A 23,832-nucleotide genomic window follows, 5' to 3' on the forward strand; every position below is an offset into this window, starting at 1 on the left:
GAAGAGCAGCACGGAGCCGAGGTTTAGGAGGAGATGCAGTTTGCTTGGAAGAGGGTGGTCAGTTCCAGGAAGACACATCCACCTGGGTGGGTGTCCGACAACCACAAACCACGATGGGCCCCTCACAGCCACCACCCTGGAAAGTGCAGAGATGACAGCTGACTTGGGAAGGTGAAGACACAGCCACGCCCCTGGCTCCAGAGATGCCATGGAGTGGGACCCTCTCCACAGAGCCTGACCCAGGACACCAAGGCCCCTAGGCTTTCCCTCGCCGGAGCGGAGGCATCGCTCCACACCCCAGGGCCCAGAAAACATTTGTGAATGGGCCCTTACCCTGCTTAGCAATGAAATGCACAGGGCTCTGGCCTCCCTGCTATGGGCCAGTGGAGAAGGGGAAGCAGAGGTTGGCAGAGGACTGTCCCCTTCATATGACCATGGTGACACTGTGCCCTGCAGAGCACAGCCCAGGACGAAGCACCTCCAGCCACGCACACGGCATGTGGCAGCCGCAGCACCCAGCCCCGCATCATTTCTGAAGGTCCAGCACAGATCACAGCTGAGGACACTGACAGTCAGAGAGGAAGGGACTTGTCCCAAGTGACAGGGTAAGGAGCCTGCCTCCCAATACAGTGCTCTTCCAAGCTAGCAAGATCCTGATCCTTGGAGAGGCTTAATGAGCTGCCTGCCTACCAAAGCCGGCATGGGTGAGCATCTGTGGCTCTCTGGAACCGCAGGGAGTTTCAGTCACCCTGCAGATGACCCCTGGTTGGAACTGGAATCCCTGGGAGGGCTCCTATCAGACCCTGACTCCCTGGAGCTGGCAACAGAGAGCCGGCATATAACCATCCCCACAGACAGAGCTAGCCTGCATCAGTGTTTGATTTTCTGCTGCAGGTTCGCTTTGCACTCGAGAAGCAGGAAGGACTTCAGTTTTTTCTAGCAGCTTCTCCGCTCTTCCCAGTGGCCCCTCACCCCAACAAAGTCCCCTGAGAGGAAGGAATCACATCACATCTTTGTGGGTCAGCAGTGCCTCTGCCCTGCCCAAGACACATGCATGCTTCCTCAGGAAGGGCGAATTGTGGCTCCTCCTTTGCAGCAGTGAGGGCTAGAGGCAGAAAATGGATGAACCCACTTGCTGGTCTCCTCTCTTCATGTAGGAAAAGAGATTTAGGCTCAAAACGAAGGAGGATTTCTGCACAGTCGGCACCACCTCATTGATGGGGTGGTGGTCCCAGGAGGTAATGAGCGCTCCATCATTGGGAGCATTCAAGCTGAGGTTAGCCCACTATTGGGAGGGATGTTATAGACAGGATTCAGATAAGGGGACACAGCACTGGCCTAGATAAAATCTGAGGTCCTTCTTCGAACCCTGAGAGCATCTAAATCTGAAATCTCCACCCCAGCCCTTGCTGCTGACTGGCCTCAATCGCCAGGCCCCGCTGGTTTGCCAGGCAGTCTGCCCTCAAGGAGAAGTAGCCACCAATTAAATTATGTGGGGAGCACAGGAGTTCCCTTTATGACATCACCACTCTGCAGGAAGGGGCTGAGGTGGGGTAGGAGGGGAAAAACAAGAGAGAAGGCAGCACCAGAGAAGGGGCCAGCTCCCGAGGGCCTGGAATTTGCAGTGTTGTCACCGCTAGGTAATTTGTGGGGCACACCGCAGCGGGGGTCTCAGGAAGCCCAGTCTGGGCCCAGAAGGGAAACAGCCCAGCTCCGGCCTCCTGGCTGGGTGGGGGACTGTTAAGGGTAAAAGCAGCCCAACCTGGCTCTCTGAGGTTCGTTAAAGGAAAAGGTGAATGTTGAAGACGTGTCATAGCAGGCAGCTCATTAAGCCCACGAAGCTTAAAAATAGCGAGACACGCAGGCATTGGGGGAGGGGGGCTGGGATGCGACTCCGGCTCATCACACTACAGGCAAGAGCAAACCCAGGGGAAACTGACTCTATAACCAGTGGAAGGCAGGCTAGGGGGCCATCGCCAGATCTCCAGGAAAGCTCGAAGCACAGGCCTGCTGGAAATGTCAGACCCTGTTCTGTGGATACGAAGACTAAGCCCAGAAGAGGGCGTTCCCAGGCTCAGCTGTTCTCCACGTAGTGTAAGAGATAAGACACACAGACGTGGACCTGCCCTGGAGGGGTCCACAGCCCACCTGTCCAGAGACGCTCCACCTGATTTCCCTGGGTCTGGGCACCCCCTTAAAAGCCTTTGCTGCCACCTTTCCTTTCAGTCGAGTGACCCAGGCTTTGGCACCAGACTGCCTTTGCTCAAATCCTTCCACTGTTACCTAATGGCTTGGTGACCTTGGAGAAGTTATTTCCCTGTGCTGGACGTGCTTCCTTTTCCATAGACACACAACAAATTCCTGCCACAGAGGGGTAAATGCACTCTCCTGTATGTTACTCGCTTGGCATGGGACCTGGGATGCAGGAGGAGCTCTGACTGGTGGCATCCAGGAAGTAAGGAAGATGGACTAGAGGGCGGGCCCAGGAAAAGTCTACAAGATGTGGCTGTGCAGGTGGAAGACGCAAACGCACCTGGCTTGGTGCTGCTGGGTTGGGTTTGCAGAATGCAGTGAAGCCTCTTGCTAACAAAGGATGGGGAAGTGAACTGGGGAATCATGCCTAGGAGAAGCCACTCACTCAAATACTGACCCCTATGTAAGTCAACTGACACATGCTGGGCACCTAGTGGCTGCTTGGCACTTTCCCATAAGTGATCCCAAACCAGGAGCTAGGCCAAGCCTCCGAAGGCGGCTGGGTAGTTCACTGGAATGAGGGCTACAGTGACTCCAGAGGAGCAGGACTCCAGAGAAGGGGAGCCAGGGAAGAGTGAGGATGTATAGGTGAGGTGGCCCTTTTCTGGCTTAGAGAACAGAAGGTCCCCAGCCCACACCAATGGAGGGGGGCTTAGGGGGGTCTCCCCTCTCCCCATCTTCATCCTACTCAGCCCCTACCTGGCCTTCTAACACACTGGGTGGGAGAAGTGTCGCTGAGCACAGCAGTGACCTGAGGCCCTGGCCCCCCTTCCCAGCTTAGGTCCCTGGGGGGCTCCAGTTGCTGAGGAAGAACACAGAACTTATATAGGATGGGCGAGCTGGAAGGAAACTTAGGGTCAATTGTTCCAGCCTCTAATTGAACAGCAGGGAAACCAAGAGACAGAAAGGAAATTATTTCTTTCAAGCCAGTGAGAGAGCCAGAGCTAGAATCCAGGGCTCTCTGCATGATGCTGTACCTCCTTTCTAGCTCTGTCTCTTATGAAATGCCATGTTGAAGCTTTATGTATTGGGGAAATTTAACTGAGGCTCAAAGGGACACAAATTCCCTAAAGCCACATGGTGAGTCAGACAGCGAAATGCAGGGTGTCTGGTCCTTTCCCAGCGTCCATCAAACATTTCTTGAGCACCTACTACAGTCAGGCTGGGAGCACTTTCGGACATTCTCGCACTTCAACTTCACATGTGGGAGCAATGTGGTGGAAGAGCAAAGGGCCAGATGCCAGGATCCAAATCCTGGCTCTCTTAACTGAGTATCCTTGGACAAGTCCTTTAATGTCCCTCAAACGATGCCTCCATTTCTTCACTTTATCAGACAGGGATTCATAATGGTTCCTACCTTGTGGAGTATTGCAATAATGAAAGGAGATTATCCATATAAAATACTTAGAACAGAGCCTCATAATATAAATACGCCTTTTAAAAATAAGTATACCATTTGACAATCCTTCCAATCCTAGGCATATACCTGAGAGAAATGAAAATACACATCCTCATGAAAACCCTTACACAAGTGTTTATAGCAGCATTATTCAGAGTAGCTGAAAAGTGGAATCAACCAACCAAATATCCATCAACTGATGAAGGCAGAAACAAAGTGTAGTATATCCACACAATGGAATGTTATTTGGCAATAAAAAGAAATAAAGTACCAGTAAATGCTTCAACATGGCTAAACCTTGACAGCATTATGTGAGCGAGGGAAGCATCACAGAAAACCAGGTATTGTATAATTCCACCTAAATAAAATATCCAGAAGGTCCAATTTCATAGAGGCAGAAAGTAGATTATTAGTTGGTTAAGCCTGGGAGGAATGGAAGAATCGAGGGTGACTGTTAATATGTATGGAGTTCCTTATAGGGGTGAAAAATGTTCTGAAATTAGATTGTGGTGATGGCTGTGCAGTTCTGTGAATATATTAAAAACCATTGAATTGTGTACTTAAATGGGTGAACTGTGTAGTGTGTGAATTACATCTCAATAAAACTGTTTTTAAAAAGTAAATATGTATTTATAAACTTCTATAAATAAGAGAGTAAGTCACATCCATTCCAATTTAATGATAAGGCTGACAGTCAGCAGCTTGCCCAAAGTCCCATGGCAAGCAGGTTGCGGGCCTGATTTTGGACTTTGTTTTGTCGAATTCCTGAAGCTCCTAAGACTTGCTCCATGGAGACCAGGTCTTTCCTTATGTATCTTGGGGAAAGCGTCCATTCCCTGTCCCAATGAAGTCACTCAAGAAGTTCTTCCTGCGTCTAAACCAAACCCATCCAGCTTACAATGGATGATGTTCAGGGGGATTTGAGGTTAGGAGCGGGGTCACAGGAGCCAGGCACGTGACGGGAAGCCTACATTTCTAGCCAGTGCTGGATGCCTTCTTTAGGGAAGCCTAGGGAATGGGGCAGAGGAAATATAGTGGACTTCAAGCCGTGAGCTTACAGTTGATTTTGGGGGTGACCTTGGCCAAGAAACCTCGTCTCTGGGGCTCTTGGTAAAATGATATTCAGGAAGAGGCTCTGGGGACAGCTCCAGAAGCAGGCATTTCTAAGGCCCTGAGTATCTCTAAAATCAAGTGGCCTTCCCTCTCCATACTTACAACTCACCCCAGATGACCAGGTGGGAAGTCTGTAGGGCAGTGGGCATCACTTGGTTGCTGGCTTGGGAATACACAGCCTGGTCACCTCCGTGGTTCTTGGGAGAGGATACTGGGGCCAATCCATGAGGCCCTAATCTAACCATCAGTCCAATACTGTGAGCAGGTCAGGTTGGCTCTGCCTCCCACCCAGGAAGGAGGAGGAGGAGGAAGCCACAAGGGCACTGACAGCCGGGCCTTGTCTTACGTGGCAGGAAAGATGCTGAATGTGACACTGACTCTGACCTGCTTCTGTTCAGCCCCCTGCCTGCCTCCCTGCACTGCGGATAGTCTGGCTGCAGGTGGTAGGGGGAAGGAGCTCCCACTTTTGACCCCCCAGAGAAGGCATCACCTCAGTCTGTCTGGGGCTCATGGCCAGGGTGTCCCAGCTCCAAGGAGAGGTTCTCCTGCCCGCTTCTCTGCTTATACAACTAAAGACAGCATTCAGAAACACTCCTTCTCCCTTGCTAAGGAGCATTCAGAGATACAAAACCACCATCCTTTTTCCAGGGGAAATAAGGAAGAACAGAAAATGAGAAGGGCCGGATTCAGCCCAGAGCCACCCAGAGTCCAAGTGGCCTCACTGGGAGAGCAGCCCACTGGGTTTGATGCCATTGGTAGAAACATGCCAGGGCCTCTGCCAGGAAGCCAGCATGTGCTCCAGAGCAGGGACAGGAAGAGGCCAGCCTGCGCATCCGCTAGGCTCATTGGCTTTTTCAGACCATCAGCCACCTCATTCGATCCCGGGACATCTTGGGAGAAGTGAGGAAGACAGGCATCCCTCTCCACATTTTCTAATGGGGACAACTGAGGTCCAAGAGATAGATCATTTGCCTGGGGCCATGTGCAGTAACTTAATAGTGGGTTCACCAGATTTTAGATCCTTCTTATCAAAACCAGTCATATCCTTGCTTTGCCCCACTCCCAGCTCTGCTGCTATGTTTATCTACAAAATGTCCCTGTTCAGTTTTCAGAAACACCATAATAACACTCTTTATAGCACTTTATAGTGAAATCTTTATAGCACCATGTATTAGCTCCTGCCTATTCTTAGAACTATATGTAAATAGTCATACATCAAATCCTCATGCCGACCCGATGGCAAGCTATTTCATTTCCATTTTACAGATGAGGAAACTGAGGTAACAAGTGTTTGAATAACTTAGCCAAAGTTCCACAGATAAAATCTAGAGGAGCTGGGATTTGAACACCCAGCCCCAGCAGCTGAGGTTTAACCACTGCACATTAGTGCCAAGCACATATGAGTCCCAGGCTCTGCATAGTCCAAGTCTCACTAAAACATGAAGTAGGGCCCAGGCATGGTGGTTCACGCCTGTAATCCCAGCACTTTTGGAGGCTGAGGTAGGAGGATCGCTTGAGCCCAGGAGTTTGAGCCCAGCCTGGGCAACAAGGTGAAACTCCATCTCTGCACCCCCCCCACCACAAAAAAAGAAAAATGTCCCAAAACAAAAATTATCCAGGCGTGGTGGTTGGTGCACACCTGTAGTCCTGGCTTTGCAGGACGCTGAGGTGAGAGGATCACCTGAGCCTGGGGAGGTTGAGGCTGCAGTGAGCTGTGATCACACCACTGCACTCTAGCCTGGGTGACAGAGTGAGACACTGTCTCAAAAAAACAGAAAACCAAAACCAAAAACCATGGACTAGGGTCCCACAAGTCAGCTCAGGACAAAGGACGAACGTAGCAAAACCACATAAGTCCGGGAGCTGGGCTGTGCTCTCGCCCAGGTGCCATGTGCTGGGGGCGGGGACGCGGGACAGGCTGCAATCTGTCTCCGAGCAGCCGGCTGCCCTCAAGTCCCAGCCCAGCCGAGCAGCAGGGAGCAGGTTGAAGACAGGCTTAGAGATGGCAGGTGAGGCCTGCCCCGCTGTGAGCAGCAGCTTTGAGAGACTCTCCTGCCGGCTCCTCATAGGTGCTGCAGTATCTCTCCTGGCTGCAGGCTTGGCTGGGCTGAGGCCAGGCCGAGGGCCCTCCTTCCCCCTTTCACCCTCTGCTCCTCCCTCAGACACTCTGCCAAGCCTCCCCAAGCCCAGGGCCAAACTAAGGACTTAGGAAGCCCCTCTGGCTTTCTGGTCTCCAAAGACTGCCAGCCCTGATGATCAATTTGTGGCTGTGGGACCAGGTTTAGTCTCAGGTGGCAGCACTGACCTCCAGGAATGTCACTGTGGCCCCTTCAGGAGCAGGTAACAAACCTGGCTCATCCCCAAGAGAGTAAGGGAGTCCAGCAGATAACTCACATGGTTGTCCATCTAAGCAGATTTGCCAACAGTGGGCGATTCCCCTGGTAGGAAGTCCTTCCTTGTACCTCATATGAACCCTTCCTGCTGCAGTATAGCCCCATTACCTTCTACTAGAAACCCTTCTGCTTCCAAATGCACTCTTTGTTAAATTGCTAAGATGTGATTCCATGAGCAACGCAGCAATCACAAAAGCCATTGAAGGAGCCGGCAGCTGCTAAAGGGTTCAAGAATTCCATTGCAGTTGGGGAAAGGCTGTGGGCTTTGCCCCTCGTCCTCCCCCCCAGCCCTCCCCAATCTCGGGACATGAAGAAAAGGGGAGCAGGATGCAGAGAAGAAAAATGGAAAGATAACAAAACAAAGGCAGGAAAAAAAATATTCACAGCCTCTCCTGACCTGCCAAGGACTTTTCCACATCTTTCCCTAGGCCCAGATAAGGAAGCGAGCATTTCCCGCAGCTGCTGCAGCTTCTGCCTGAGACCTGCTCAATGGGCCATCTGCTCCAACGCCTTTCTGCAAAAGCTTCAAAAGTTCCATTTCTCCAGGGAGCTGAAAGCTGGGGAGGTGTCAGCTCCAAACAATAAGGGAAATTTATTAGGGATCAGGGCTTCCAGGGGATGGGGCCGGATGCACTCCGAGATACAAAGGGTTATTTAATGCGGAAAATCCAAAGGCTCCTTTAGAAGTCAAGTGCCCACACCCGAGGCCCTACACAGCAGCCTTTCCTTTCAGAATCACTCCCCACCACCTTACCCTGGTAAGCCCCTAGGCCACCCCATCCCAAGTCGGACTTACTCCTTGTCCTTTGCCACTGGGCAAATATTGACTTTCACTCAGCCTTGTCAATGGAAGTGAGACCAGTGGGGCTGGCTGTGGTCTCCCTCCTCTCTCCTCTCAGAGGGCAAAGCAGGCTGCCAGCCTCTACAGCTCTGAGCAGGGGCCAACGGAGACGAGCCGAGAAAGAAAAGCGTGGTTTTGGAAGCAATATTTCTGTCTTTCGCTCTTTTGTCTTTCTGTCCTCCCTCCCTTCCCCAAGCCCATCTGGGTTTATTTTTTTCACATTTGGCTATCCTGCTGCCCTGTCTGGCTCAAGAGCAGCAGTATGGCTCAAGGCATAACAGAGAGCTCAGGCCTGGGAATTCAAGTGTCTGAGACTGGGTCACCTCAAACTAGTTCTTTATTTTCTTGGGCTTTCGTGTTCTGTTCTACAAAATGGGAAGATTGGACGCCATGATCTCAGTATCTAGATCAGGAAGTTCCTTCCTATCTGGATCCACGTCCTTTCTGTTGCAGTCAAGGCATTTTACCTTGTGCTCTGATTTTAGAAAAGATGGAAAATAACTGCTTGGTGCTTAACAGAGAGGAAGGAAAGAGCATTGGACTGAGGGTCTACAAGGGCCAGCAAGCTCCACTGCAGGTGCTAATGTGCTGTGTGGTCCTGGGCAGGGAGCTCCCCCTCTCTAAGCCTCAGTTTCCCCATAATCAAAACCAGAGGATTGGATGAGATGATCCCACAGCCCCTTTCAGTGCCTGGTCCTGCCACGCCACTCATCTGCACATCCCTGTGGATGGCGAAGTGCCCCGCTCCTCCAGCCTTTTCTCCAAGGCTGCATCTCACAGCCTTTCCTCATGACTAATCTCGAATGGAGGGATGTCACGCCGCTTGCTCGTGTTCCCTTATCATCAGGAGCCTTTTGTTAGCACACTGCTCTCAGACGCACGCTTGCTTGGCCTTTGGCCTCTGTGGCTGAGCTCTTCCTCTCTCCAGGCCCTATGATGGAGACCAGAGCATGCAAACTCCTGGAGCCTGTGGCCAGTGCATAGCAGGAGGCCACAGGAGACACTGGGGCATTTGGGAGGAGCATGTGCATGGTGACAACTGCAGGACTGTGAACTGTATCCTTGCTCCTCCTCTAGCTTGAGCCCTCTCTGTGAAAACATAGAACCTCAAAAACCCATTCCTTATACACTGGTCAATATCACACTAGGGACTTCCTACTCTAGGTAAGTAATATTCCCATTTCACAGATGAGATCATTGAGGCTCAGAGATTGATAATTTGTCTAAATCCACATGGATAATAAGGAGCAAGCCAAGATGGGAACCTAGGCATAGCAGGTCTGGGGTAAACCTCAGTCCTGGCCCTGGGGTCGTGGGAGTCCCCCTCCAGGTTGAGCCCATCCCTTTGCCACTCCTTCCACCTGGCTGTAGAAATCTGCAAAGGCTTTGCTCTTAACCATCAGCACTCTTACTGAGAAGGGGAGATCATCGTCTCTCTCCAAGCTGACTTACAGGACTGGAATTAAGGGGCAGGGAACACCCAAAGTCTGAACGACTCCAACAAACCCCCCACCCCACTCCACCCCGCCTCGGGAAAGGCAGAGCCAGCCAGGCCATGGATCAATAGAGCCAAAAGGACTTTGGGTCATATAACCAAGCTTTCACTTCACATACGAGAAAGCTGAGGTCCACAGTGCAGTACACCTTGCCTAAGGTCACACAGCCCTGGCCCTGGGGTCCTGGGAGTTCCCTCCAGGTTGAGCCCGTCCCTTCGCCACTCCTTCCGCCAGGCTGTAGACATACCTTCAGCCACTCACTCCAGGGACATCCGGCCTTACCGCTGTCTGGTTCTCAGTTGGTCCATTCCTAGAAGGTTCGGGGAATGGAGTAAAAGGCCCCTTTTGTCATAATCACAGAGGTGTGGCAGAGAGTGGGGAAGGGAGAACCAAAGGAAAACAGGTGTGAGATTATTGGAAAGTCAAGCAGTCTCTCTGTTTCTCATGAAGTTTCTGCTGCAGAATGGTCCTAATGGTCAGAGAGAGACAGAGAGAGTGAGCTGATGTTACCATTTTGTAGGGAAGCTTTGAAGATGGTAGGGGAAGATCACACTGCAAGCCCACAATCTTTCCCTGCTCCCTGTGGCCACTGCTCACAGCTGCCCTACCACCTGCTTGCTACACGGCAGGTATTATTATCAACAATAGCTACCACTCATTGAGGATTTAACTTGGCCCTGGACCAAGTATTTACATATGCTTCTTGTTTAATCCTCATAAAAATCCTAAAATACCACCACTCTTCTCTCACTTTGTTTTGACTACTGAGTAACTGAAGCTCAAAGATATAAAGTAATTCGCTCAAGGTCACACAGCTAATCACCAGGAGAGCCAAGGTCTCCTGGGGACTCCCTCCAGGGGTGTGCTGGCCTTTGAAATTCACGCACAGTATTTTGTCTCAAGTTGTCTGGACTCTGATGACAGAAGTGGGGGGGCCACTGCACTGGGAATTTCTGGAGACCACCTGCTCCTGGCATCCAGCCAAGCCCACGTCTTGCTACTCAGACACCAGCCCAGAACTGCAGCCACAGAATTGTGGGGCTGCAAGGGCCTGAGTGGTTATCTAGTTCTACCTTCTCAATGTACAGGGGAGGAAAGCAAGAAAGGGCCTTGCCCAAGGTCACATAAGGTCGCACAAATTGGAAGCAGAGCCTGTAAATTAAACTCAGCTCTTGTCTCAAACCAGGACTCATCCACAACACCCTAACGCCCCGTAAGAAGCTATTGCTTCACCTTAAGACAGAAGCAGAGTCCATCCCAAAAAGGAGTTAGATTAGACTTTGCTCTGGCAAGGACTGTCACATTGCGCAATGGGGTGCTCTAGGCCACTGTAGTGGAGATCTTCCTAAAACGAGAAGATTCCTTCAGATCTTCCTTATCTGAGGTGGATGCAGCCCTGTCTGGAGGTAGAGAGCATACTGCACGACCTTGTAAGGTCTGTGACATCACCCTTTAACCAATGGTCATCTATCTGTCACCGGGAACCTTTCCCCAGGGAAGAATGTGCCCTCTGCAAAGAGGGTGTGTAATGCTGGAAAACAGGCCTTTCTCCCCAACAGCTGGATTCTGACAGTGGGGAGAGATGACCAGCGAACCGCTCAGGGTGCCACAGGCCTGCCACTTTGGCATGGGGGTGCAGCAGGGGAGCTACCATCTTCCCAGAGGCTAGGTCATTCTACCCAGCTGCACCCCACCTCCATCCTTTCAGTGAGCGGCACCTGCAGGGTGTTGGGACTGGGAGAAACCTCAGATACCTTGAATTCCAAACCCCGTTTTCCAGATGAAGATACTGAAGCCCAGAGCGGGTCAGTGAGTTGCCCAAGGTCATAGGACAGGTCAGAAAGGAAGCTTTCGGACTCTCCCTGGGGCACTGGGTTCACAGCTCCACCTAGCCACCCCCTGCCCCAGAAGTGGGCGCTGAACTCACTTAAGAGAGGCCAGTGACCAAAGGCGGCAATTCCCAGGCAGGCTGGGGAAGGCTTGCCCATGAGCTTGTTCCCCCGCGCACCCTCCCCCACCTTGTCCCCATTCCAGTTTTGGGCACCACACGCCTCCACCATCCTGAGATTCAGAGAGGTGCAACGGCTTGTCCAAGGTCACACAGCAACTGAGTTGGGCGCTGGTTCCCACTGCCCAGCTGCCTCCTCCCATTGCCCACCCGGGTCTCTGCAACCTTGCCAGGATCCCCAGAAGCCTACTTCCTCCAATGCACAGAGCCGCGGCTTGTGTTAAAGTGTGTGAAAGTTCCTGGGAGAGGAAGGGATGGAAAATGCAGCCGCACATCCCAACCCTGGACGGCTGCGGCAAGACGGGGGGGAGGCACAGAAAGGCAGCCAGCCCCGCACACCACCGGTGCCCCCAGCATACTCCACTCCGTGCCAGGGGCTCCCCAGAGTCACGCGCGCGTGGTCTTCCAGCTCCTCCTCAACGAAACAGGCACAGCGGGGTCCCACGCGCCCCGCACCCACTTCTCCCTGCACGCCCACTTCATGCACCTCCCCGCGCCCTTCCCACAGCTTCTCTGCAGCCAGCGCCTTCGCTTCCCAGCAGGTCCCCAGTCCCGGCGCGGAGGCACCGCGGCTTCTCTCGCCTTCTCTCCACGTCGGACCCGGGATCTCCGCGGGGAGAAACAGGTCGGGGGCGGGGGCGAGGGGATCCCGAGATAATTCAGGACACCTCCCCTGAGAATAGCCGGGTAATTCTGACACCCGCAGATTTCCGGATTACAGTCCCCACCGCGGGCACAGTTCTACACTTAGTTCTCCCCGCAGTGAGCACCAAGCCCCAAAAGTCCGAGTGTCCCCGTTTGGCGACCCAGGTCCGCCCGCGCCCTAGGGGTGGCCACTGTCGGTGGAGGCACCGCTTCACTTGGGACTACAGGCTGCCCTCGTGGGGCGCCCCTCCTGGGGTTCCCTCTTACCCTGGGATGTTCCGGGACCGTTCTGCCAGAGCTGGTGGTCAGAGCAGCGCGGGGACGGCCGGGGTCGCGAAGGCCGGGTCCCGCTTCCTACTTCCCCACCGGCCTGGCGGCTGCGGCTCTCCGCCCGCTCCCGCCTGCCGGCTCCCTGCTCCCGCGCTCGCTCGCTCTCGGCTGGCTCTCTCTCTCTCTCTCTCTCTCTCTCTCTCTCTCTCTCTGCAGTAGTAACAACCTGATCCTGCTTCCCCCGCCCGCCAATTGAGATGCTCCTCACATCTGCCTGCACACAGCGAGTGCGGCCCCTCGGAGGGCGATTCCCGCAAACCTCGACGCAGGGCCCCCGCCCCAGGCAATCCCCGCGGCCAACAGACGGTCTGGCACGCCCACGGCCCCCTTCTCCGGTCCGGACAGCCAAAGGGTGGGAAACGGGCGACCCGGGAAGCCGCGGCGTGTGCAGGAGGGGCTGCGCTGGGGGAAGAGGGGTTTAAACTGGCGCGTCCTACAGAAGTTTGGGGAGGGCGGGGCCGGCTTCCCACCCCTGGGGCCTCACAGGCTCCTGACTCTGCGGAGGAGTCCCCGCCCCGCTCCGTGCACTCCTGCGACACTCCCCACCCCACCCGCCAGCCCCGAGTTTGCAGCCTCTCGGGTGCAGGGATTGGCTGGGGAAGGGGGCGGCGGGGAGGGGACCCCCTGGCTGTAGGGAACAGCGGGCGCGCTGCGGGCGGGGGTGGGAGGGAAACGGGCGGGGGTGGGAGGGAAACGATTTGCTTCAGGAGATACGGATGAAGGTTTTCCTAAGTGGAGGGAGAGAAGGGAAGGAGAAGAGAGATGGAACAAAAGGAAGGTGCTGCAGGGGAAGGGGACCTGGGGAGTTAGCCTTGAGGGCTCCGGCAGCCCATGGTCCCCAACCTCAGTCTGTCCCGGAGGGTGAGGTCAGGGCTCTTGCCTGGGCTCTTCACAGGCCACCTGGAGAGGGAGAAAGGAGGAGTGGAGGAGTACGGGATGGGGGGAGAGGAGGGAGTGTCAGCTGCCACAGGACCCTGTGCCTGCCCCCAGATAGGAGTCCAGCAGAAGGGCTCTGCCATGGACCCAGCACCGCCTACCTCTGCAGCTCTGCTTTCTCTCGCTTGGGAAATGCCAGGCTGACACCTGCCGTGGTGAGGACCAGGAGGGGCAGGGAGGACCGAGAGCTTGGGCACCCCTCCTGTGCCTCAGTCTCACCCTTGGTCCTCACCCTCAAACCCCAACCCCATCCGATAAGACATCGGGGCCAAGGCTCCCCAGGTGGAAATTTCTGCCGCTGTCCAGCCATTAACCACCCCTGACCTTCCCAGCTCCGCCCCATCCCAGCCCTCTTCCCTCAGCCTCTCCTTCACCCTCAATGCAGCTGCTATTTGCTTCCAGTCTGCACATGCACAGCCAGGACTCGAGTTTGGTGTTTGACCCAGGAAGTGACATTCCTCACCCCTCACCCCACACACACAAAAATCCTGTGTGCATGTGTGCTGCGGGGTGGGCAGTCATTTGAGGCTTTCCAGGGCTTCTCATCCCCACAGAGTCTGGAGAACCGGGAAATTCCCAATACCAGCAGTGAATCACCCCATCCTCCCTCCCCCAGGCGTCCCCTGTCCCGGGACCTAGACCTCACACCCGAAGTGGAAGCAGGGGGTCTGCAGTGCTGCAGCAGCTGCTGCTCCTGGCTGGATGGAGCCTCTCTTCAGAACCCAGCAGCTCGCTTGTCACAGACCCTGGACTACAGAAAAAGCTGATTCGTGAATTTCCAGGCTGCTGGTCCTGTGGGGGAGTGTGCACCTGCATACCTGGGTGTGGGGAAGGGTATGTGCGTGTGTTCACGTGTGGGCTGGGGAAGAGGACCCATGCCTGAGACCCTCTAGTCAGGTCTGCAGACCCCTTACTGTTCTTCAAATGGAAAAGGGTACCTGGGGTAAAGGGCTCAAGGTCAGATGCTCAGCAGGAGGGCACCGGGGCTTTCCCCCCGACACTGCTACACTCCTATAACCTACCCCCACCAAGCCACCCCACACTGAGGAGGGGACCTGTCACCTGAGATGGGTGTTCGGGCTGAAGAGCAGTACCGGCTGCTCCTTGGTTTCTCCCTGGAGAGAGAGGTGCTTCTTTTTTTTGCAATCTCCCCCAACGCTTCTTTTACTAGGAGGAGGGAGGATGGGGCTGAAATTTCATTCAGCAGGCTGGATTCAGGTTCGATTTTGGGATTTCCTGATGCTAAGGGTCTGGGGCAGCATCCGGTGTGACAGGGAAAGCTTGTGCCTTCATGATTGGAATGTAGTGCTGCTTAGATGAAAAGGGATGGATGAAATGACTCCCACGGTTCCTTCTGATAAAATGGACCAAGAGACGCCTGAGTCTTACGCAAAGCTGCCTCCAGCGAAATAAAGTCTAATTACAGAAAATAAAGCACTTCTGTAAGGTTATGTCTGCTCCTTCTGAAAATACCGTGTTTAATGTCTATGCTGCCTCCAGTGTGCCCTTTCCCCTCTTGGGCAGAAGTGGAATTCTGATGGAGTGTGGAAGGATCGGGTGACATTTGCACAGGCAGTGGCTGGGCTAAAATGGGGGAGGGATGGGAACACGGTGGGTCCCCGGAGGAAACACAGCTGTGCATCACTCAGAGCCCCCTCAGGCCACAGAGGACGCTTCCCCGATAGGGATGACAATGACAGCCTGACAGTCGTAATTTCACTTGATTCTTATCAACTTTCGTGGGAGGCAGCAGGATGAGGAAGGGATAATTCTTCACTCCATTGAGGCACAGGGAGCCCCCAAAGGGGGGATGACTCACCTAAGGTCCTGAGGTGGGTTAAGGCGTGGAGCTGGGTCTTGTGAGCCTGTGTGGGCTGGGTGCATATCTCGAGCTCTGCCCTCCTCCCAGGTGCTCCTTAGGTCCTGACTGTCCATCCTCCCCTGTCCTCTCCTTGCAGGCTTCCTGCACCAGTATCTCTAGATGTGGCCCTTACCAATCCTCCAGCTTGACCTGGCGCTGCCCATTCCCAGGGTCCAGAAGGGCTGTGCTCCTTCCTGCTGCAGGGCGTTTGCACATGCTGTCCTCCGTGCCCCACTGCACCATGCCAGCCTCCTCCATTCTGCCAGTCCCAGTGCCCCGACCTCTCCTATGTGTCCCATGCATCTCCTCTGCAGTCCTCATCGCCCTCATTCTTCCTTGTTCTAGTCTCCCCACCAGCACTAGACTGTAAGCTCCAGAAGGGCAAGGACCCCTGCTCATCTAGCCTACTGGCCCGGAGTAGGCACTCAGTAAACACCTCAAACCCTGCATCCTCAAATCCTCGTGCTGCCTCTGTATGCTGTGTGACTACAGGCAAATTTCATAACTTCTCTAAGCCTCAAGTTTCTCACCTGCGACATGGGGATTTTGATTATAAAACAGGCTTTTCATAAGGATTAACAGAATCATGTGTGTACAGAGACCAGTGCAGCGCCATTCTTGGCATAGCAGTGTTAGCCCGGCTGGGGAAGACAGAAGGGCTGAAGGAATAAAGGAAGGAGCCTATTACTCCACCCTCAGCCTTCTCCCCGGGGCTCTAACTATCCCTCCTCTCCCCGACCCCCAACTCTCTCTCCTCCGCAGCCCCACCTCACTTAGTGGCTCCTGAAATCCTAAGTCTCCCTCTAGGCTTCCTGGACAAGGTGGACAGCAGCTGCAGCCAGCTCCTCCCCAACCCGACTTTGCCTCTTCAGTCTGCGGCCCAAGCACAGGACTCTGCACTGTCCCTGGGTTGGCCTCAGGTGTCAGCACAAACAAATCCCAGGCCTGGAGCTGCGGGGGCAAGTGTTGGCAGAGCCACGGTGGCCAGCGTAGGGTTGGGGAGACTTTAGCCTCCTTCCCAATCTCTATCAGCATCCTCCCAAAGTCATCTCCAAATAAGTCCACAGATTAAAATAAAGGCCCCTTACCTCCCTTCCAATGAGATGGCAACTCCCAAGTCCCTCCTCTACAGAAATGCTGGAGCTGCCCCGGGACTCTGGGCTCTAAGCCAGGCTGGCAGGATCAGGCTCCTGTTGCCCATATGTTTCCAGGGCCCGTTGAGGGAAGGGTCATGTCAGGAAGAGATGCCTCAAAGAGGACTTTGCAGTCTCCTGGGCTGGCTTTCTGTGGCTGTTCAGGTGTCCTCCTTTCTCTCTGAGCGATCTACGCCTTGGTGAAGGCTGCTGCTTGGGAGTCTGACAGCCCCTTCCCTCGAGCCACACTCCATGAGCACCCCCCAGAGCTGGAGCCCTGCAAAAGTAGCTGAGGCTGCCTGCCTGGGCAGTGTGAGGGCGGCCTTGCTAGAAACCCCACCCCTGCCCCCAGGCCCATATCACCCAGGGAGGGACTATTCTCATTCTCTCTTCGAAAGGAGTGAGGGAGGAAGAGGGGAAGGGAGAGAAGAGGATGCTTGAGAAGCTGATGTAGTTCTTCACCTCGACCGAGTTCCCTCCCCACTTCAGACCTGTCCAAACAAAATAATGGCTCTCAGTTATTCCCTTCCAGAAATACAGCAACTAGATTTCTGCAAAGAGCCTCTAAATCCTGCAGTCACTACCATGACCATCACTAGTGCTAAGAGAGACCCTCTCCCTGTCCCTCCTCCCCCTCCAAATCACTGAGCCATCCGAGCAGCAGCCCTTAGTGCTTGTATAGAGCCATGAGACATAGAATCATTGGATCTCACAGTAATTCTTAGCATTAGCATGGACCCCATGATGATTAACACACAGGCTCCGAAGCCAGACTGCTGGGAGCAGAATCCTGGTTCTACCTCTTAGCAGCTGTGCGACCTTGGCTAAGGTACTTAGCACTCTATGCCTCATCCATAAAACGGAACAAAAAGTTTTACCTCATACAATCATTGTGAATATCGCATGAGTTACTACATTTAAAAAACTTAGAACAACGCCTGGACATAATAAGGGCACAGTAAATGTTAGCTGTTCTGTCTGTTTACTTCTTTGTTTTGAGACAGGCTCACTCTGTTGCCCCGGCTGGAGTGCAAGGGTGCAATCTCAGCTCACTGGAACCTCCGCCTTCCGGGTTCAAGCAATTCTCATGCCTCAGCCTTCCAAATAGCTGGGACTACAGGCACGCACCATCATGCCTGGGTAATTTTTGTATTTTTAAGTAGACATGGGGTTTCATCATGTTGGCCAGTCTTGAACTTCTGACCTCAAGTGATCCACACACTCTGGACTTTGAAAGTACTAGATTACGGGTGTGAGCTATAGCTGTTGTTTTTATATTATCTCTGCTTTGCAGATGAGGAAACTGATAAAAATACCTACTGGTTTTTTAGGGCCTGCTATGTACCAGGCAGTTTATATATGTCGCAAGGGGCAAGGCATCCAGGATGGGCTGCAGCTGAGACTGAGATGCACCCCTCAAAGCCCAGGCATCTGCCAGCATCCATCTTCCGGAGTATGGATTTGCAACCACTGGGTTACCTGGGGCCAAAGAGGAGTTCCCTGGGGAAAAAACTTGAACTGTGTTCACAGCCAGGCTCCAGACAGATAGAGGAGTTTTGGGCAGTGGTTAAGTAGAGGTTATGGTCAAAAAGAAAGAATTAAGCTGACAAAACAAGCGAGACTGCACAACAGGGCTTGAGGTCAGACAGAGAGACCCTCCCGCTTGGGCAGAGTGGCTGGCGCTTGACCTTGTCTGACCCAGCGGTCCTGGGAAGAGAAGAGGCTGTGTGGAGACTGAAAGAGCTGTCTAGAGAGCAAGCTCACTAAATCTAACACTTCAAGGCCCAAGCAACCTGCTGTGAGGCTCTGCCCCTCCAATGATCATATCACCCAGGGAGGGACTGTTCTCATTCTCTCTTTGAAAGAAGCTGCTGAGCAGCTAAGACTGCGGAAGACTGAAGGCCTTGACAGACAGGCACATCAGCAGGAGGAGCAGGGCCCAGGCATCAGAGGCCACGCAGCAATTTCGGACAGTGGTGCTGCCGGAGGAACTAGAGACATTGAAACCTGCATCGAGTGGCAGCCTAGACCATATGAGGGTGTGTACATGAGCTTTAGGGGTCTCCCAGATCATATGCTGGGATGAAGCAGATCTGGGGGAGACAAGATTTCCTGCAAGAGCAAGTAGGTTCTTGGAGTTAATGAGATTCCCATGTTGAGATGATGGTATTGATGAGGCTGACGGCAATGGTGATAGGAAGCACATGTTCATGCTTACTATGTGCCAGGTACTATTTTAAGGGTTTCACATGAGTTTATTTACTTCATACTTATAATGACTCTAGGGGAGAGGATTATGCTTATTTCTATTTTCGAGACGGGAAAGCTGAGGTAAAGAGAAGTAAAATAACTTGTCCAAGGTCACACAGCTAGAAACAGAAGATGCAGGATGTGAACGTGAGCATCGCCACCTAAGGCCGCACTCCAAACCCATGCCATATGCCTTGCCAATTGACACAGATGCCCTCCTTCCTCAGTCATAAACTGAACAGCATGGCAGACACTGGGATCCGACCTCATCCCTATAACTAGTTTATGAAATTGGTGTTTGTTCCCATTTCACAGCTGGGAAAACAGACTACCAGAACGCAAATGCCTTGCCCAAGTCTGCACAGCTGGGAAGTGCCAGAGCCAGTATTCAAGCACTGGTCTTTGGGGCACTAAAACCCATCCACCTTCTGGGGAGTGATGTGACCTGCCCAAGACCACAGAGCTACCTCAGTCTCCCAGCCTGCTGTGAATCCAGCTCTAGTCTTCCCTGTACAAAAGCACAGGTCTTCTCCATCCCCTCAGTAAGGGCTTTTCCTGGACATGGGAAGCGATTCCAAGTTCTCTCTAGACTCGAGCCAGACATATAAGCCCTCTAAGAACAGATGTTTGGCAGAGGGCCCCGGAAGAGGAAAAGGGAATTGAGGTTGGGCTCAGAGGATCTTCCCAGAGGATCCAAGAAGCCAAAATAATCACCTCCCCTATCTGCGGGTATGCAGACTGCAGTCTGAGGAACTCTATCTCGGTGAGCCCCGTGTTCCAGGTACACCTGCCCACCTGTGAGCCGGGGTTTCCAGCCTAGCTGAGAGGACCCCAGAAAGGGCCATGTGCTTGCATGCAGTGACACTTCCATTGCCACCTACTGGCTGGGCGCATATATAAGGGGCACAGCCCGTGTGTTCATTCCTTCCAGAGTAGCTGGGGTTTTGGGGAGACAGGATCCAGCAAAGATCTCTGTCAAACATTCATTTCATATGCTTTTTATTTTTTTAACATAGTTTTGCTCTGTCGCCCAGGCTGGAGTGCAGTGGCACAATCTTGGCTCATTGCAACCCCTGCCTCCCAAGTTCAGGTGATTCTCCTGCCTCAGCCTCCTGAGTAGCTGGGATTACAGGCACCTGCCACCATACCTGGCTATGATAGGCTTTTATTGAATACATACTATGTGCCCTGGGCTCTGCCTGGCCCTGGGATACAGCATGCTCTGGGACACAATCCCTGCCCACAAAAGTTTGGAAGTTTGCTGGGGAGGACAGGCACATAGGCAGATAACAGTGCAGCATGGGGGAAAGAGCAGGTGTGCACACAGCACTGTGGAGCCAGAGCCCCGGGGGCCTCCATGGGGGTGGGGATGAAGGCACAGCCAGAGAAGATGGCTTCTGAGTGGCTCTTGAAGTACGCTTCTGATCTGATCCTGGGGAGAGGTGGGTGTTCTGGGCAAAGGGAATATCAAGTGCACCAGCATGGAAGCAGGAGGACACTGGGCATGTCACCTGGAGGCACTGGGCAGGGTGGGAAGGAGGGGCCATGAGTGGGGCAGGAGGGGCATCGGTGCCTGGATGCGAAGCACCTTGCATGCAGGGCTAAGGGGGTGGGACTTCTGCCCACACAGGCAGCAGGCACAGCGGAAAGCTTGAAGCAGGGCGCTGGCAGAAGGCAGTGAGAAGAGAGGTGTTGCAGTAGGTTAAGGGAAAGCTGATACCAGTCTGCACCATGGAGGTGCCATGGGAGCGGGAAGGAAGGGGTGGATTTGCTCTTCTAGAAGCAAGACTCCACGCTGGGTGGCTAACTGGAGGTGGGGGTGAGGAAGAGAGAGAAGTCCAGGACAACTTCTGGATCTCTGGCTTGTGAAACAGGAAGGATGGGGACATCAGTCACCGAGAGAGGAAGCACAGGGGCGGGGGGGAGCAGGGAGTTCAGCCTGGGATGTGCTCACTTTGGGAGCCTGTGCCAGATTCAGAAGGTAACGTCCAGGAGGCCCCTAGAAATGTGTGCCTGGAGTTCAGAAACGAGGTTGGACAGAAGCCATGGAATTCACTGACTTATAAATCACACAGGAAAACTTGCTCTGAAGATGTTAAGAACCTGACACATGGCAGTGACTGCATGCTTCCAAAATGTTGGACTCAAATGCTGGTTCATTCTTTCCACCTCAGCACGTTCCTATCAATAGTTACTATCTCACAGCTAAAAAGCTATAAAATGCTTTTAAACAATTTCTTTTTCCTAAAGCTTTCAGGTATATGTTTCCAGTCAGATATTATACTACCCAGTTGACAGAATTGGAAAGCTGAAGAATGTTTAAACAAGTCACACGGCAAGTCTGAAACACTATCACAGCCAACCATTCAACTATCTCTGGGAGAGTTGGTGATGACTGATGCCATTGGAAGGGCCCAAGGAGCTGTGTGCACATCTGTTGAGGGAACAGCCATCACCCCTTTGCCTTGGGTGAGTGGCATCTGAGGATGGCTTCCTGGGAAGAAATAAACATATGTCAAGGGCTGTGGTGATGGCAGAAGAGGAACTCCTGGGTCATGCATGGATCCGGGGTGGGGGTGACAAGGAGGGGTCAGTGGGTTCAGCCTCTGTCTTCCCTGTTCTCCAAGGACCCACCATGCAGACTCCCTTAACTTTTCGTCTCTCACCTTCCCCTCTGAATTTCGGGCACCTGCCTTTCTGCAGGAGGCCTGTCCCAGATCAACTTTAGTGCACCAAAGTGTCTTCCCTACCTCCTGCATCCTTGACAGCAATGGAGTTAGTGCATGGAGACAAAAGCCAGTCCCCTGTGATGCAATGGCTAGAACCTGGGGACCAAAGCGGGAGGCAGCCTGCTGCTAGGCCCTCTCATCTTCTCTGTCCAGGAGAGTCACTTGAGTACCTTCAAGGAAAGGTGCCCAAGCCCAATCTCCCAGATATTCCAATTCAGTTATCCTGGAAGGGGTCCAGCATCAGTCGTTCTCCACGTAGCCAAGGGTGAGAGGACTGCTTCAGTGGAAAGACCTTGGCTTCAAATTCAGGCCCAGAATCGTGGCTCTGCCTTGTGCTAACGGTGTGACTTGGATTAATTACTTAAACTCTCTGAGCTCCCGTTTCGTTTTCTTAAGGAACATTCATCATCAATTCACCTAAGATAACCCATTTAAAGCACAGTGCCTAGAGCCTGAGTTGGCCTTTGATGCATATCATTTTCCTTCCCACCCCCCCCCCCCCCCCCAGAATTTGGATTTCCTCCAAACGTAGCCTGGCACGCAAGTCCCCCAGCTCAGCAGCCCATGGAAAATATGCCCCTCCCTGTGGCATAAGCTTTTCCTTGTCCTTTTGCATGAGAGGATGGCCATCTCAATGCCACTGTTTTCACAGAAAATCTTGATCATCACCCTTTTCCAGCTGCACCCAGACAAAAGGCCCGTCTCCAAATGGCCCCACCTCATCAGTCCAACTCTCATGCCTCTGCCCCCAACATGGACTTTCCTGAACCCTCCAGCCCATCTGCATCCTCATCTTCCTGCATAGGTTCATACTTCCCCACATAGGTTCACACACTTACCCAGAGAGTCTTCAGTTCTCCCTCAAAGCCCCCTAAATCCATCTCCTCACTCATGAACTCAGTTTTCACTGATTTGTCCTCACAGACACACAGCTCAACATGTCACTATGCCTGGCTGGTGCTGTTCTCCAGTCACTTTGCTTGTCGCATACCTTGGCAGTTACCCACCCCCTCACCAAGCATCTAGCACAGTCGGGGTACGTGGCAGATGCCTGTCTTAACTGCTGACCTCGTATGGGGGTCAGACTAGAACCTGTGTGCCCACAGACCATCCCCAGAGACTGGGAATAGGGCACGCGGTATCTCCAAACCCACTTCCCGCAAACACTCGCCTGATTTTCCAGGCAGGGAACAGAGACTGGGCGCTGGAGTCCCACAGTGGAAGCAAGGTACCGCTGCATGCTTCTCTAGGAGAGCTATGCTGTGCGGCTACATTGCCACAACCCGCTGGACCTCCGTGGTCACCACAGTGATTTGTGCACCTCTTCTTTTCTTTCCTTGAAGAGGAGGTCCTGGTCGAGGAGGCTGGGAGCCTGGGTTCTGGGTCTGTCTCTAGAACTAACTTGCTGTGTGACCTTGACTAAGTTATCTGCCCTCTGGAATGACATGTCAGGGGCCGGAAAACCTTATGTCTTGATCAAAAGGGTCAATGAGAGATGCAAAGCCTCAACGTGGCCACTGGGGCTTCAAGGGCCCTGGCAGCCTGCTTTCAGCCAGCCCTCCTCCCCAGGTCCCTCTACCCGTCCCACTCCAGGCCCCAAATAGAGGAAATTAATTGAGTGTTCAAGTCTCTTCCCTTGCCCAGCTACAGCTGAGCTTACTGGGGAAATTAGGGTGACATTGGTGCAAATAATTGAGTGTCTTTCCCCAAACAGTCTTCGGGGCCCGTTGCTTTAGCTGCTGCTTAAATGGATGAGCTAATTAACTTAACTAATTGCTCCCGAGGACTAATATTTTCATAGTCACGTGACCCAAGAAGGCACATTCTCTACTGCAACTCTGCTGCTGGCTCTCCCTGGCAGACCCGCTTTCTGCCGGGCCTGTGATAGCTGCCTCCACCTGCAACACCTGCACTTAGGCCAGCCCTGTTTCTTTGAAGGCACCAGAACGCCTTCCTCCAGCCTCTCTGCCCAAGTGCAAAACCTGACTGCAGACTCACTCCTGCCAATTCACTCATCCATTCAACAATCTTTTGTTACTTGCCTACCTCATGTGTCAAATGTTGTTCCCAGCATCGGGGAGTTAATGATGAGCAAAAGCAGACAAGGTTGTTCCCTCGTGGGGTGTTCATCCTACTTGGAGAGGTGACACTGATCGTTGACCCCTGCCTCCACCCGAACACACACACACACATCAGGTCTGTCTTACAACCAGCACTATGGGGCGTGGGATAGATTCAGACCTCTCAGGGAGCTCAAGGACAGCTTCCTGGAGGAAGTGGCCCTTGAACTGAGGCTTGAAAGCTAGGCCAAAATTAACTAGGCAGCAAAGAGGGCAGTGCATTCCAGACAGAGTGACCAGCCTCTGCATAATCCAGGTGAGAGATGTTCATGGCTGGCCCAGGCTGCTGGAGATGACAAGAGGTAGAGGGTTCGAGAAGGAAGAG

The 23,832-nt window shown here is 53.3% G+C and overlaps 1 protein-coding gene across 2 annotated transcripts in view; it reads right to left on the reverse strand.

The window, feature by feature from the left end:
- Positions 1-23,832, reverse strand: part of SYT2 (synaptotagmin 2) — a 114,077-nt gene that overhangs the window by 33,996 nt on the left and 56,249 nt on the right. Inside the window, exon 1 of one of the 2 annotated variants that reach the window (XM_037737322.1) lies at positions 12,416-12,487. The exons of the other annotated variant lie outside the window; for it this stretch is intronic. The gene's annotated coding sequence lies outside the window, so the exon portion shown is untranslated. Of the gene's footprint in view, positions 1-12,415; positions 12,488-23,832 lie in introns of those variants that run through there. 2 annotated transcript variants of the gene reach the window in all.

This window comes from Cebus imitator, unplaced genomic scaffold (genome assembly GCF_001604975.1).
Source record: "Cebus imitator isolate Cc_AM_T3 unplaced genomic scaffold, Cebus_imitator-1.0 Scaffold38, whole genome shotgun sequence".
Taxonomy (NCBI): Eukaryota; Metazoa; Chordata; class Mammalia; order Primates; family Cebidae; genus Cebus; species Cebus imitator.